The sequence below is a fragment of the Schistocerca serialis genome, chromosome 4 (genome assembly GCF_023864345.2).
Source record: "Schistocerca serialis cubense isolate TAMUIC-IGC-003099 chromosome 4, iqSchSeri2.2, whole genome shotgun sequence".
Classification (NCBI taxonomy): Eukaryota; Metazoa; Arthropoda; class Insecta; order Orthoptera; family Acrididae; genus Schistocerca; species Schistocerca serialis.
The window spans coordinates 743,776,439-743,793,500 of NC_064641.1; the positions used below are offsets into that span (position 1 = coordinate 743,776,439).

The window sequence follows — 17,062 nt, forward strand, 5'->3', positions numbered from 1 at the left end:
TACACTACAAGATCATCAAGCTGCAGTCTCATACTACCATTCAAATCCTTCCCTTACCAATCCCATCCAGTGAGGGTTCCAGCATTCACCTCTCCCCAGTCACAGTTCTATCACCAGTCTAAGACCAACAGCTCAGCCATACGATCTTTTCCCCATACACATATACGTCTTCCTACACGAAAAATGTGCATCAATCCTATACCCATCAACATTGCTACACTGTAGGTACTAGGAGCCCACACAGTATTTTCCCCATATGTCATAAAAGAATTTTCATCATCAGCATCTTCTGAAATATTTCATAAATATTGTAATCTTCAAAAAGATAAATCTATGCTACCAATCTATGAAACCCAGGCAAGAGCGGCTTGTTTGACCATTGTGAAGCTAGTGGGGCTAGGATGTGAAATAAAACCAAAGAAAAAAAAAAAGACAAGAAGTCATTTTTTTCCTTCCAATGGTTAATCCTTTATCTCATATATGCGGCCAAACTCCCAAACCACTCCACCCTTGAACCTTCTCCAATACATCAACGACACAGCTCTTAGCCGTAATCCAAAAGTACTTGTCTGAATTTACAGCCTTTAGATTTGTATGATTTATCGTGTAAACGAAATTTAGCGGATTCCTTTCAGTACCCATGTGGATGACTTCATACTTTTCATTATTTAGAGTCAATTGCCACTTGTCGCACCGCACAGATATCTTGCCTGAACAGTTTTGCAATTGGGTTTGATCATCAGATGACTTTAGAAGACGGTAAATGACAGCGTCATCTGCAAACAATCTAAGAGGGTTGCTCAGCTAGTCTCCTATGTCGTTTATGTAAATCAGGAACAGCAGAGGAACGCCAGGTATTACTTCTGTTTTACTCGATGACTTTCCGTCAGTCATTACGAACTATGACCTTTCTGACAGGAGCTCACGAATTTAATCGCCCAAATGAGACGATACGTCATAGGGACACAATTTGATTAGAAATCGCCCGTTAAGAACGGCCAAAAGCCTTCTGGAAATCTAAAAATATGGAATCAATTTGACACCGCATTTCGATAGCACTGATTACTTCGTAGAAGAAAAGAATTAGGTGCGTTTCACAAGAACTATATTATCTGAATTCCTGTTGATTATTTGTCAATGATTCGTTTCCTTCGAGGTAATGGATAATGCTGGAACAAGCATAAAACCATAAAAATGCATTAAAATATTTTGAGGCGGCCACTACGTTTCCTCAAGAATTATACCAAGTCTTCTTCTGCAGGTTTCAATTTTCTTTCATATAAAAGCTTATATCAGGCATCAGGTAAGTCCAATGTCCAATGACGTGAGTGAGTTCAGAAGTAGATTTTTTTTTTCCTGTACAGTTGTAACTGGACCACAAAATGGACTACGCCAGTCGATATAGACTTACCGCTTTGTGTGCATGTATCCTCACTGTAATAACGGTGCTGCCCAGGGGAAAATAAGCATTAATATTTTGGTCTTGCCAAGTGCACTTGAAGATACTACGCAACCACACCGTGCTCATTTACCAATAGAAATATCTGCACTTATACCCGTTACACTCTGTGATATACCTGATGATCAAAAAGTCAGTATAAATGTGAAAACTGAATAAATCACATAATAATGTAGATAGAGAGGTACAAATTGACATACATGCTTGGAATGACATGGGGTTTTATTAGAACCAAAAAAATACAAAAGTTCAAAAAATGCCCGACAGATGGCGCTTCATCCGATCAGAATAGTAATAATTAGCATAACAAAGTAAGACAAAGCAAAGATGATGTTCTTTACAGGAAATGCTCAATACGTCCACCATCATTCCTCAAAAACAGCTGTAGTCGAGGAATAATGTTGTGAACAGCACTGTAAAGCATGTCCGGAGTTATGGTGAGGCATTGGCGTCGGATGTTGTCTTTAAGCATCCCTAGAGATGTCGGTCGATCACGATACACTTGCGACTTCAGGTAACCCCAAAGCCAATAATCGCACGGACTGAGGTCTGGGGACCTGGGAGGCCCAGCATGACGAAAGTGGCGGCTGAGCACACGATCATCACCAAACGCGTCTAGCAATATGGGGTGTTCTTTTTTTGTTCTAATAAAAGCCCATGCCATTCCAAGCATTGTGTCAATTTTTACCTCTCTATCTACATTATTCCGTGGTTTATTAAGTTTTCAAATTTATACTGACTTTTTGATCACCCGGTACATCTACACGACGACTCTGCAAGTCACACTTAAGTACCTAGCAGAGGGTTCATCGAACCACCTTCAAATTATTTCTCTGCCGTTCCTCTCTGGAACAGCGCGCGGGAAAAACGAATACTAAAATCTTTCCCTGCGAGCTCTGACTTATTACAATTATCATTTCTCCCTATGTGGAAAAGAAAATTGAGAATGCGCTAGGTGACGATCAGTTTGGCTTTAGGAAAAGTAAAGGGACGAGAGAGGCAATTCCGACGTTACGGCTAATAATGGAAGCAAGACTAAAGAAAAATCAAGACACTTTCATACGATTTGTCGACCTGGAAAAAGCGTTCGACAATATAAAATGGTGCAAGCTGTTCGAGATTCTGAAAAAAGTAGGGGTAAGCTATAGGGAGAGACGGGTCATATACAATATGTTCAACAACCAAGAGGGAATAATAAGAGCGGACGATCAAGAACGAAGTGCACGTATTAAGAAGGGTGTAAGACAAGGCTGTAGCCTTTCGCCCCTACTCTTCAATCTGTACATCGAGGAAGCAATGATGGAAATAAAAGAAAGATTCAGGAGTGGAATTAAAATACAAGGTGAAAGGATATCAATGATACGATTTGCTGATGACATTGCAATCCTGAGTGAAAGTGAAGAAGAATTAAATGATCTGCTGAACGGAATGAACAGTCTAATGAGTACACAGTATGGTTCGAGAATAAATCGGAGAAAGACGAAGGTAATGAGAAGTAGTAGAAATGAGAACAGCAAGAAACTTAACATCAGGATTGATGGTCACGAAGTCAATGAAGTTAAGGAATTCTGCTACCTAGGCAGTGAAATAACCAATGACGGACGGAGCAAGAAGGACATCAAAAGCAGACTCGCTATGGCAAAAAAGGCATTTCTGGCCAAGAGAAGTCTACTAATATCAAATATCGGCCTTAATTTGAAGAAGAAATTTCTGAGGACGTACGTCTGGAGTACAGCATTGTATGGTAGTGAAACATGGACTGTGGGAAAACCGGAACAGAAGAGAATCGAAGCATTTGAGATGTGGTGCTATAGACGAATGTTGAAAATTAGGTGGACTGATAAGGTAAGGAATGAGGAGGTTCTACGCAGAATCGGAGAGGAAAGGAATATGTGGAAAACACTGATAAGGAGAAGGGACAGGATGATAGGACATCTGCTAAGACATGAGGGAATGACTTCCATGGTACTAGAGGGAGCTGTAGAGGGCAAAGACTGTAGAGGAAGACAGAGAGTGGAATACGTCAAGCAAATAATGGAGGACGCAGGTTGTAAGTGCTACTCTGAGATGAAGAGGTTAGCACAGGAAAGGAATTCGTGGCGGGCCGCATCAAACCAGTCAGTAGACTGATGACCAAAAAAAAAAAAAAGCTTGGCGTGACATTCGGGGGACAAGCCTTGACATTGGAATACCGAAAAAAGAAAAACAGCCTTGTTTTAATGATTGCCATCCTAACTCGCATATCGTGCCGGTGACAATATCTTTCTTATTTCTAGATTGTTCACTTAATACTGGTTCTTGAGACTCTGTAGGTAGGCTTTCGCGGGAGAGCTAGCGTGTATCCAGAAGCGGCTACCATCTACCAACAAGGAATAACGCCTGACAGTACCGGGACTGCCACGCGGGATTAGCCGAGCGGTCTCAGGCTCTGCAGTCATGGACTGTGCAGCTGGTCCCGGCGGAGGTTCGAGTCCTCCCTCGGACATGGGTGTGTGTGTTTGTCCTTAGGATAATTTAGGTTAAGTAGTGTGTAAGCTTAGGGACTGATGACCTTAGCAGTTAAGTCCCATAAGATTTCACACACATTTGAACATTTTTGAGTACCGGGACTCGAACTAGGGTCCTCGTCATGGTAGTCAAACACCTTGACCGCTCACTTACGAAGGTAGGTAGAGAAACTAAAAAAAAAAAAAACGTAAATAAAGACAGCATTTGAACCACGCCACTTCCGTATCGAAGTATGATTACAGTCTGTATCGACTGGAAATTAAATAAGGTTTTAATCACGTCGTGCATTAGTATCAGTCTCTACATTTTCTAGTGGATGCGCTGTACCGAAGCGAGACGACCAGTGACTGTTTTAATTAAATCGGAGCAAATTAGATAACAAAATATTGGACTGTGAATTTTTCATGGGGAGATAAACAGGTGAGAAGAGCGTCCCAGGACGACAAATAACTGCGTTTGGGGGTGAAGTGTACTCCTGTGCTGACCTATTGGCGGCTCGCAATAACGTTAGTGGCTGCAAATTAAATGGGCGTCGGCCGAGTGACAGCAATTATCGTGGCTAGCGGGAACAGAATATTAGAAAACCCTACAACCGGAAAAGCATATCCAATAACTGCTAATTCTGCTAGAGAAAGAGTGCTGCAGCTGCTGGGAGCAGGGTTTTGTTGTAAATTAGTAGCAATTATCTCAGGTCCAGAGCATTTATTCGCATGTAAACGTTCATAAAATCGGTAACGAAATGAGATTAGGGAAGCGAAACAATGTCTTTAGACTATAAATTAAAGTCTCCGTCGTGGTTCTCAATGTGTACGCGAAGGCTAATCTCAGGAACTACTGTAGAAATGTGTTCTCTGATAAACAGACTGATTCACGAGGAAAGTTTGTGTATATAATTTATAAACATTTCGTGTAAACTCGCTGAACTATGATGTTTGACGATTAAGTGTTGCCTCTTGAAAACTTTCCCGATGGGCGGTGTTTAAATCGTTTAAGCTATACTGGGTGATCAAAAAGTCAGTATAAATTAGAAAATTTAATAAACCACGGAATAATGTAGATAGAGAGGTAAAAATTGACACACGTACTTGGAATGACATGGGATTTTATTAGAACAAAAAAAAAGAAAAACACCCCATATTGCTAGACGCGTGGAAGATCTCTCGCGCGCGTCGTTTGGTGATGATCGTCTGCTCAGCCACCACTTTCGTCATGCTTGGCCTCCCAGGTCCCCAGACCTCAGTCCGTGCGATTATTGGTTTTGGGGTTACCTGAAGTCGCAAGTGTATCGTGATCGACATCTCTAGGGATGCTGAAAGACAACATCCGACGCCAATGCCTCACCATAACTCCGGACATGCTTTACAGTGCTGTTCACATTATTCCTTGACTACAGCTATTGTTGAGGAATGATGGTGGACATATTGAGCATTTCCTGTAAAGAACATCATCTTTGCTTTGTCTTACTTTGTTATGCTAATTATTGCTATTCTGATCAGATGAAGTGCCATATGTCAGACATTTTTTGAACTTTTGTATTTCTTTGGTTCTAATTAAACCCCATGTCATTCCAAGCATGTGTGTCAATTTTTACCTCTATATCTACATGACTCCGTGATTTATTCAGTTTTCAAATTTATACTGACTTTTTGATCACCCGGTATATGGTAGGGCTGATAAAAGTGGCCCCGAGAACCGAGTTCCAGAGTACAAGATACACAGCAGAGGAAAGGAAATACGGTACTATTCTGGCTATAGCAGATGTTGAAAGTGACCAGTATTCATCTCTTGGCTCTTTTGGGCCCTGGTCAGTAACCTGCTGAAGGCGGATCGAAGCCGAACTGCTGGAATCGCTGCAATCTAATCCGAAATGTTCTGCTGCAGTTCTTGAAGTGTATGAGGGTCGTTGCGATACATCTTAGACTTGGGGGCTCCCCTCACAAAAGTAATCGCACACTGACAGATCAGGTGACCTAGAGGGCCAGCTAGGGCCACGACCAGACTGACCTCTGACAACTCAGTCAGGCCAGAAGTTTGTGTAAATGTGCTCCAAGATTCGTCCCTGTTGGAAGCAACTGCAGGTCTTTTCCTCTTCCGTTAATGTTGCCACTATCGTATCCAGTGATCCGGGCTACTTTTACTTGCCACACCCTGTATGAAGTTGATATGGAAGAATCGTTCCTGCAAAATGTCTATTAAGATAACGTCACAACATGATACACGATGGAAAACTTCAGTTTAAGTGTGTCATTCTGGGTAAAAAAAAAAAAGAAGAAAAACACGAATATTGATTAGCCGCAGTACATATTTAGCACTACTACTAGGTAGCTGGTCGCTAGTGAGTTGCGTAAGACTTAACATTGCTTTTGAATCGTGAATGATTCCTGATATCGAAGCGAGTACGCAGAGGGGAACGTAGCTTTGTTGTATGGTTAATATCCTTAACTCTCGGCACCTGTGGCATTGAAGTAAATATGTTTTATTTATGAATAGAAATATATACTTTTTAAGGGCATCGGAAAGTTCTTTAAAAGAGGAGAATAGAGATAGCCATAGAATAGAGATATAAGTAACTATTGTTAACGCTGGCGCTAAAAATTGTCGTAAAAGTATCGCAATTCGTATACGTTTCGCAGTGTATTGAGTGGTTATTATGTTGAAGGTTTTGCATGTACACTTAATTTCCGATTTCCGTTATCTAGGCCTGACTTTTGTTTATGTACTGAAATCAACGAACTATGCAGATTCGCGCGTGGTTTTATACATACTCCTTGCTGCGAATAGCCGCACTGGAGTTTCTGTTCCTTGTCGCACAAGTGAAGATTTGGCACCTCTGTTTTAAATTTACGAAATATCTCGTGTTTTAAATTACTTTTAGATGCGACTACTGTCTAATGTTCTTTGTTCACATACGTCTCACGTAAATGAATTCGCACTACTAGCAAATGTACTTTATGTTGCAAAATAAATGTAATACGTCTCATAATATTCCCTCAGTTTCACAAATTTAAGTTTTTTGGGGTCTGTAACCCAATTCGGAAAAACTTAAGTCGTGTAGGATTAGGCTTACATTGTTGACCTTCTGTCTGTCTATCTGTCTGTGCGACTTCTCGAAACACTTCTTCTCAGGAACGGGTGGATGTATCAAGTTGAAATTTGTGTCACGTATTAAGGTATTTGGTCCCTTGGCAATGGAAAATAGTGAAGCTTTTAAGTCAGTGCAATCAAAAGATACGGCCATGTAAGTCACTTATTTTGACTCTCGCAATCTCATTCATTAAAAACTTAAGCGTGCTTCCTTTTGACATAGAATCATGAATTTTGGCAAGAAGAAAGGATTCACAGTACAAATAAAAGTAAAAAAATTAGAAAATTGCTAATCTGTAATAAAGTCATACGAAAAAATATTTCTTTTGTCATTTGTTGTCAGACTTCAAATCTGTAATTAAAACTTTCTCAAAAGTCTTGGAATCCCTGGGACCAATATCTTGCCTGTATCAATGTCGATAAAATGCAAAAATCGTCGAGATTCTTGATTCCAGAAAGGGATGGACTTTATATATATAATTTTGTATGCAACCCTCAGTGCGCGAGCCCTACTCGCACATGGTCATTTTTTTATTTGTTACAGATATTATATTTGGCCACAAGTGGAGACTACGGATGTTGTTGCAGGAAACTAAGCATTGGGATGCGTTGTGGGAGCTGTAGTAGATGCTTTCACAGAAGGAATGAAGTGTGGTGGAGTCTGAGGAGGTCGCTGACGCCCCCTCCTGGAACTGCAAAATATGCAACAGGAATAGGTGGGCAGACGATAAGGAAAGGAAGATCTCAGCCCTTATGCTCATTTGGATCAAGTTACGAGAAAGACGGTGAGGATGACTAAAACCATTATTTTTCAACATAATCTCCAACGTGGCGACCTTACATCACCTTTCTGGGAGGACCTGTATGCCCACCTGGTACGACTCTGCTGGTCGAATCCGCAGCTCGTGGTCTCGCGGTAACGTTCTCGCATCCCGAGCATGGGGTCCCGTGTTCGATTCCCGACGGGGTCAGGGATTTTCACCTGCCTCGAGATGACTGGGTGTTTGTGTCGTCCTCATCATTTCATCATCATTCGTGAAAGTGGCGAGATTGGGCTGAGAAAAGGTTGGGAATTTGTACGGGCGCTGATAATCGCGCAGTTAGGCGCCCCACAAACCAAACATAAACATCATCATCGTCATCTACTGGTCGACGTCGGACGATGAGCCTCGTAACGCGCAAGCAGATCCGCGCAGAAGGTCTTTCGTTGCTCTTTATGGTTTTCTGTTGGGCGCAAGGAAGGCAGCGGGCACACACCTTTCAGTACCCCAACTGGTGGATGTGTCAGCACTAGTTACAGAAACTATCAGCTGAGCAGCGAAGTGTTTGATTGTGATCCGTCGATCACCTCGAATGAGAGTGTCCGCACGTTCCAACGTTGCAGAAGTCAGCTGTGTGCTGCAGGCCGGCACGTGGGAGATCGGACAGGCTTGCTCGACACTGTTGTCGATAACGAGTGAAGCCTCGCCCAGCGACTCGCCGTGCTTCTGTTCAGTGCCACATCTGTGTAGCATTCTGCAAGTGGCTAAGAATATCCGCAATGGTCTCGTGTTCCTCCAAGAGAAACTAATGACAGCTCTCTGCTTGGAACACACCTCCGCTACATACGCCATTTTGAAAGCTCGTATGGCGCCACCACCAATAGGAACTTCTTGAAACTACAGGGGCTGAAGCGGTCATATTGCGATATGTCCCCACAATAAATTCCGCATTTCTTTCAACCGAAACTGGGCCGGGAATAAAATATGTTGCATTACTTACTGAACGGACCTCGTAGAATGCACTCCATCCGAGCGCACAGACTACAAGGAAATTTGATCGGAATCTTCATCAAAATTTGCGGTCCATTAAACATAAAGTACGCCAGCTTGAAGCTGAAGTACAATCTTTGGGCAGTGTGAAGTATGCATAGAGATCACAGGTGTGGAGATAATCAGTCGCAGCGTATTGCGCTATCTTTATTTTAATGTGCAAGCTATTACTGTAGAACTACCTTACAGGGTGAGGGATCATGCACTTTCATCAGAGAGTGGCACATATTTCAAAGCTAGAGACAATCTGATCACAATTAGTGTAGGTAAACAAATGAACTGGCAGCCGTTGAACTAACGAAGCTACACATTAATAAGAAGTAAACAATCCTGTGTGTGTACCGCTCTCCTAGTGGCAATGTGGACACTTTTTTTAATAAATTAACTGCAATTCTTGAAAGTATCTCAGCCCCTAAAACTAACATATTAATTTTCACAGACATGAATACTAAAACAGGAGTTGAGGATAAAATTAGTAGTAACTTCCTAAACATACTGAGCACTTTTCGCGTGGCCCAAATGGTAATCACTGCTACTGGGGCACGAAAAAGTTCAGTATCGGTCTTACACATTGTACTTACAGATATTGACAGGGAACTATAAAATATTTGAAAGAGATCTTGGCCTTTCTGATCATTACTGTCAGGCAATAAGCTAAAGACTAGCTTGGTAAAACCAGCAGAACTGCAGGCCTTCTCGGAACGTAGATTGCTTGCCTTTTCTAGAGCAGTGTCAAATAAAACAAGTGATGGTGTGCGTGGAAAACAACGCAGGTGTTAAATTTCCTAGATTCCGCTCATTTTTTAAATTAATTTTTGGGGAGACTACTTAAAGCTACTTGGAGGTAAAACTCATTCAATGACAAAGTAATAAATAATACAGAAAATAAAAGCAGAGTTGTGTAGAATGTCACAGAAGAAATATTTTATGCCTATGATAGTAATCTAAGAGCCGTAGATCAGAGCAATGTTTTTATAAACAAACGAAAAATTAAAGCAACTGATAGGACTTTCTAACACTCTCATTTATCCATGGAGATATTGCAAGGGGCATAGCAGCATCCTCATGGACCAGAATTCATGGGCTAGTGTCCTTAGCGTATGTAAAGTTGAAGAGCAAAACTGATTTATATTATAAGTTATCTGAAACAAAGTGTGTGTAAGTCAAAGGACATTGTATGATGGAGACCAACAAAATGGGGCAATACAACTGTTAAGACAATGACATACTCAGGAGCATGGAGTTCACTGTGTCCAGCCATCCTGATCGGGTTTTCTATGGTTTTCCTAAATCACTTCAGGCAAATGCAGGGATGGTTCCTTCATCAAGACCCCGGCCGCCCTCCTGTCCTATGCTCATGGAGCGTCCTTATACATTCTGTGTGTATTTATATTTTGAGCTTTAGTGTTTTATTGTATTATTGTGACAATTCCTATCTCATTGTGAGATGATCTTTGAATGAGTAAAAATAAATAAATAAATGAGAAAAACTTTTAGGGCTTTCGAGGCCACTTGTTGACAAATTGGCTGTTGGCTTCTGTCTTGCGTTTCTCGGTCGACGTTTTTTTGATGATTTTTCCGACGTTTTCGCCAACAAGAGTGGCTGGCATTGCCAAAGCTTCACTCTCCAACAAAAACAATGGAGAGTGAAGCTCTGACAATGCCAGCCGCTCATGCTGGAGAACGTCAGAAAAATCACAACCAGACGTCGGCCAAAGAACCCAAGAAATAAGCCAACAGGCAATTTGTTAAACGAGGAAAAATTGAAAGGGATTTGTCATGGTGTGTTCTCCCAAAAGCCCTATAATTCTGATGGAATGCCATCCACTACATGGGGCTTGTTTCCTCTTAAATCTTTCAGTGATCTTACAAATGCTTCTCGCCATATAAAATGTCCATCTAATCATCGTCTACTTTCTCTTCCCTTTCCACAATATTGTCTTGGGTATTGTTATTATCTTTCTCTGCCCCTTCTATATAATCCTTCCACCCTTCAGTCTTCCCTTCGTCCGTTACTACTGGCATTCCAACTGAGCTCTAAGTGTTCTCCAAAGATATCTCTAATTATTCCATAGGTGCCGTCTACACTATGTGATCAAAAGAATCCGGACACCCCCAGAAACATGCGGTTTTCATATTAGGTGCATTGTGTTGCCACCTGCCGCACTCCATATTAGCGACCTCAGTAGTCATTAGACATCCTGAGAGTGCAGAATGTAGCGCCCCGCGGAACTCAACGGACTTCGAACGTGGTCAGGTGATTGGGTGTCACTTGTCTCATACGTCTGTACGCAAGGTTTCCGCACTTTTAAACATCCCTCGGTCCACTGTCTCCTATGTAATACTGAAGTGAAAACGTGAAGGGGCACATGCAGCACAAAAGCGAACAGGCCGACCTTGTCTGTTGTCTGACAGAGATCGCCGACAGTTGAGAAGGGTTGTAATGTGTAATAGGCAGACATCTACCCAGACCATACCACAGGAATTTCAAACTGCACCAGGATCCACTGCAAGTACTATGATAGTTAGACATTAGAGGAGAAAACTTGTATTTCATGGTCGCGCAGCTGCTCATAAGCCACGCATCTTGCCGGTAAATGCCAAACGACGCCTCTCTTGGTGTCAGGAGCTTAAAAATTGGACGACTTAACAGTAGAAAGACGTTGTGTGGAGTGTCGAGAGCGATGGTACACAATGCGGCGATCCGATGGCAGGGTTCGGGTATGGCGAACGCCCAGTGAACGTCCTCTGTCAGAGTGTGTAGTGCCTACAGTAAAATTCGGGGGCGGTGGTGTTATGGAGTGGTCGTGTTCTCAACGGAGGGGGCTTGCACCCTTTGGTGTTTTGCGTGGCACTTTCACAGCACATGCCTACACTGATGTTTTAAGCACCTTCTTGCTTCCCACTGTTCAAGAGCAATTCGGGGATGGCGATTGCATCTTTAAACACGATTGAGCTCCTGTTCATAATGCACGGCCAGCGGCGGAGTTGTTACACGACAATGATATCCCTGTAATGAACTGACATGCACAGAGTCCTGACCTGAATCCTATAGAAGACCTTTGGGATATTTTGGAACGCCGACTTCGTGCCAGGTCTCACTGACCGATATCGATATCTCTCCTTAGTGCAGCACTCCGTGATGATTGGACTGTCATTCCCCAAGAAACCTTCCAGCACCTGATTGAACGTATGCCTGTGAGAGTGGAAGCTGTTATCAAGGCTGACGGTGGCCAAAACCATACTGAATTCCAGCATTACCGATGGAGGGCGCCACGAACTTGTAAGTCATTTACAGCCAGGTGTCCGGATACTTTTTATCGTACAGTGTATCTTTCACATAGTTATCCAGTCTTCTACAGCTTTGCATTTCTCCTACAGCCATTTCTGCTGCTGTACCATGTATGGGATAAATGTTTAGCTACTGCTGGATATGGGGCTAAGCAATGACGGTCGTTTGGGAGCGTCGCTAGGACAACTGCCAGGAAAGCGCGTCTGGCGACCGTGACAAGACCCCCGCTCCGGCGCGGCTGCTTGGCAGCGCTATCGTCGAGACACGTAAACCCATTATCGTTCCGGCGACCGGCATCAGCGATTCCCCAGTCGGCTTAATGCCGGCAGTTAGCAGCGCCTGCGCCCCCGTCTCTCCTCATTCCATTCCACGCGTCTCTGCACAGCCTGCCGACCTCCACGCTGTTATCGTCGCCAATGCAGCGCCACTGCAGCCCTGACAAGGGGACGTTAACGGACTGGCTTTCTTCGAGTTTCTTGATACTTACAGGATTTGAAGCTTAGTGACCGGCCATCAGTGTCCTAAAGCAGTACGAAACAATTGTCAAAGAAGTCTAAAACCGTCTTTGAAGATTACATTTCTGAGCAATTTTATGCACGAATCCTTGTACTTTATAAGGATAGAAACCGGTAGCTGAGTACATAGCATAAAAGCCTTGTGTTTGTAAAATCACTGGTTCGGTTCTCGCTAGCAACAACTTTTTAATAATTTTATTTTAATTTTATATCTGAATTTTCTCATGTTGAGAAATTAAAAGGAGCGATCTGTTTCATTTAGTAAAAAACTTTCTACAGCCAAGATCGCTTAATTCTTCTTTATTTTTGATAACAGTTTTCGACAGACGTTGCTGTCACCTTCTGGTCTTTTGTTACGAAATGTGCATGTCGATATTAGTGAATAAAATGTAGCACAACAAACGAAGGTTTGTCAGAAATAAAACATTTACAATTTTAAAGGACCTAGTGGACATTGCCCTGTCCATGTATGTAGCGTTCATAGATGACTGTAAAGTCTTCGTCGTGATCAAAGGTAAGAGTTTTCTGTTACCATTGGTAGATGCGAATGTTATTTGGGAATAAAAGTAACATGTTTTATATAAGTCCGACGAAGTATTGAAGCGATGTTTGATATATTTTTGTTTTGTGTTTTTTGTTTTACCTTTTTGTAGAGGAAATTATGTTTTTAGTGCTACATGATAAACCTGTATTGTTTTCTTTAATTTTGCTACAGCATTCCCTTATTTCACGTCAAAAATAATCAATTCTCGAATAAAACCTGAATTAATCATTGACAAGTTCAATTTTGCTACAAATACTGCTTGTTTTTAAGTAACAGACAGGAGGATAACCGCGTAGAACAAAAATGTTCTAGTGGATATGCAGCCTTTCGTAGACAATTTACTGCTTCCAGTTTTTAGCGGAATCTAGTGACAAACTGATCACATACAGGAAGAAAGCGCTCGTCGTGAGGACTCCCGATAGGTATGCTACACGCTTAACATACAAGTAATGTGGATACGACCTTAATCGAGTGAAGCTACTATGAAAACTACCAAAGTCTACACTTATTTATGATAGCCTACAGTACTTTTACGACTCTAAATATAGTGTCTGGCTAGTTGAGCGACGAAGAAAACATTTTGCATTCTGTTGCTGTCCCTTCAGCTTCCTGCATGCCGTACTGTTCTAGACTACAGGTGTTCCCGCTTGTTCATGGACGTTGGTATTTGAACTGAGGTCAATTCCTGATGGTTATTCTCAGGCTAAGAACTACGGGAAGTGTGGTCGTGTGACTAGGGCCTTCCGTCGGGTAGACCGTACGCCGGGTGCAAGTCTTTCGATTTGACGTCACTTCGGCGAATTGCGCGTCCAGGAGGATGAAATGATGAAGATTAGGATAATACAACACCCAGTCCCTGAGCGGAGAAAATCTCCGACCCAGTCGGGAATCGAACCCGGGCCCTTAGGAGTGACATACTGTCGAGCTGACCACTCAGCTACCGGGGGCGTACGGGAAGTGTGACATGAATTTTGTTCTAACTTAACTGCCAATAACCAATGGGGTGGATCGTGATCTATGATCGTGGTGCAGAACAAGTTTTTTATTGGTTCATCCTTACAGTAGACGCACTGGTCACCCCATATTGCTGTTAGTTTACATACGTTCAGGATTATTTGTTAAGTTCCTCTTTGTTCAATTTTTCACATATCAGAGACTGATCTGAAAGATTCTCATGCCAAAAGGATGAATCACTGTTATTTGGTTCATTTGATCAGACAACACGAATGATAAACATTCTAGTCTGTGGCACACGTTTAGTTCCCGGTTAACAGAGCCCCGATTTGGATGAGACTCAAGGAAAAATTCTGAAGAGCAAAGTAACCGATCGAATGACATACTTGACATGATGGAAATTCTTTCTAAAGACGTTATATGTTCAAAATATCTAGCTCCTTGAAGATACGAAATTATTGAGCACTCGGGAGTATTGATTTTAGCCCTTTGGCATCTAAACTAAAATCGATTTTCCAAAATATTTGCATCTAAATACTTAAGTCCGAGCATTTTGATTTTTGGTCGCCAACGCCTCAAGAGCGACAGTTTGCGTAAATAAATTTAACGGACAGGGACAAAACGGTGGTGGCGAATTGGGATATGTATTTCTTACTAATACAAACCTATTGATAGGATCAAAGGTAATACTGTTGTAATCGATATTAGCACTGTATAACCAAAAGTAGAATAAACGTCTGCATTGATTAGTAATGACACAAAAGGTTTGTATGTCTGTTTATTAAATTTTCACAGCTTTCAGTTTGATGAAAAGCAATTAATTTTATGTACATATAGGTGGAAGGGGAGAAATGGAAAGAAAGAGAAGGAACTTATAATATCAGCTGCATTGGGACTTTGAGCGGTATCAGTGGATACGAGTGAAAATGTGTGCCGGACTGGGATTCGAACCCGGAAGATCTTGCTTACGAGGCAGTTGCGTTAATCATTGCGCCATCCAGACATAATATTTATCGCAAATGTGCGGACTATCTGGGAACACTCCCTGTCCGATATACACACTACAAAAAAAAGTTATGCATCACTCTGGTTCCCAGAACTCCTGAAGACAGACGTTGACTATCGATATTGTATCACAGACACAGTCCCTTTGACTGTTCAGAGATGTCACTAAACCTGCCCAAAGACGTAAACAACCATGCATGAGCAGCGCCTATTTGCAGAGGGGGGCCGACAGCCGATCAGTTCCAGTCATTCCGCCAGGAAGGAGGTACACGGCTCGTGTTGTCTGTAGTTCAACCATGCCTAACGGTCAATACCGCGGTTCGATCGCGTCCACCTTGTTACTTTGTGCCAGAAAGGACGCTCAACAAGGGAAGTGTCCGGGCGTCTCGGAGTGAACCAAAACGATTTTGTTCGGACATGGAGGAGATCCAGAGACAGGAACTGTCGATGACATGGCTCGCTCAGGCCGCCCAAGGGCTAATACTGCAGTGGATGACCGCTACCTACGGATTATGGCTCGGAAGAACCCTGACAGCAACGCCACCATGTTGAATAATGCTTTTCGTGCAGCTACAGGACGTCGTGTTACGACTCAAACTGTGCGCAATATTCTGCATGATGCGCATCACTCCCGACGTCCATGCCGTGGTCCATTTTTGCAACCATGACACCATGCAGCGCGGTACAGATGGGCCCAGCAATATGCCGAATGGACTGCTCAGGATTGGGATCACGTTGTCTTCGCCGATGTGTGTCGCACGTATCTTCAACCAGCCAATCGTCGGAGCCGTCTTTGGAAGCAACCCGGTCAGGCTGAACGCCTTAGATACGATGTCCAGCGAGTGGAGCAAGATGGAGGTTCCCTTATGTTTTGGGGTGGCATTATGTGTGGACGACGTACGCCGCTGGTGGTCATGGAAGGCGCCATAACGGCTGTACGATATGTGAATGCCATCCTCCGACAGATAGTGCTACAATATCGGCAGCATTTTGGCGAGGCATTCGTCTTCATAGACGAAAATTCGCGCCCCCATTGTGCACGTCTTGAGAATGACTTCCTTCAGGATAACGACATCGCTCGACTAGAGTGACCAGCATGTTTCCAGACCCTATCGAATATGCCTGGATGACGTGACCCATCAACCACTCTGAGGGATCTACGCCGAATCGCCGTTGAGGAGTGGGACAATCTGGACTAACACTGCCTTGAGCTTGTCGATAGTATGCCACGACAAATACAGGCATGCATCAATGCAAGAGGACGTGCTACTGGGTATTAGAGGTACCGGTGTGTACAGCAATCTGGACCACCACCTCTGAAGTTTTCGCTGTATGGTGGTACAACATGCAATGTGTGGTTTTCATGAGTAATAAAAATGGCGGAAATGATGTTTATGTTGATCTCTAGTCCAATTTTCTTTACAAGTTCCGGAACTCTGGGAACCGAGGTTCTACAAAACGTTTTGTGATGTGTGTACACTCCGACCTAGCGATAACTATCCGCAGTCTCTATGTCCTCCATGCTCGCTAACTGTAGATTCCCGCTGGAGGTCGAACGAAACGTGCATACACATCATGAGAGAGCAGAATGGAGCGCTCCGCGGAACTCACACACTTCGAACGTGATTGGGTGTCACTTGTGTCATATGTCTCTACGCGAGATTTCCACACTCGTAAACAGCCCTAGGTCCACTGTTTCTAATGTGATAGTGAAGTGGAAACGTGAAGGGATACGTACAGCACAAAAGCGTACAGGCCGACCTCGTCTGTTGACTGACAGAGACTACCGACAGTTAAAGAAGGTCGTAATGTGTAATAGGCAGACATCTATTCAGACTATCTCACAGGAATTCCAAACGGCATCAGGATATCTACTGCTAGTACTATGAC

At 42.9% G+C, this 17,062-nt stretch overlaps 1 protein-coding gene across 1 annotated transcript in view; it reads right to left on the bottom strand.

The window, feature by feature from the left end:
* LOC126473271 (disintegrin and metalloproteinase domain-containing protein 22) overlaps window positions 1-17,062 on the bottom strand; it is a 1,075,530-nt gene that overhangs the window by 310,784 nt on the left and 747,684 nt on the right. The gene's annotated exons all lie outside the window — the stretch shown is intronic.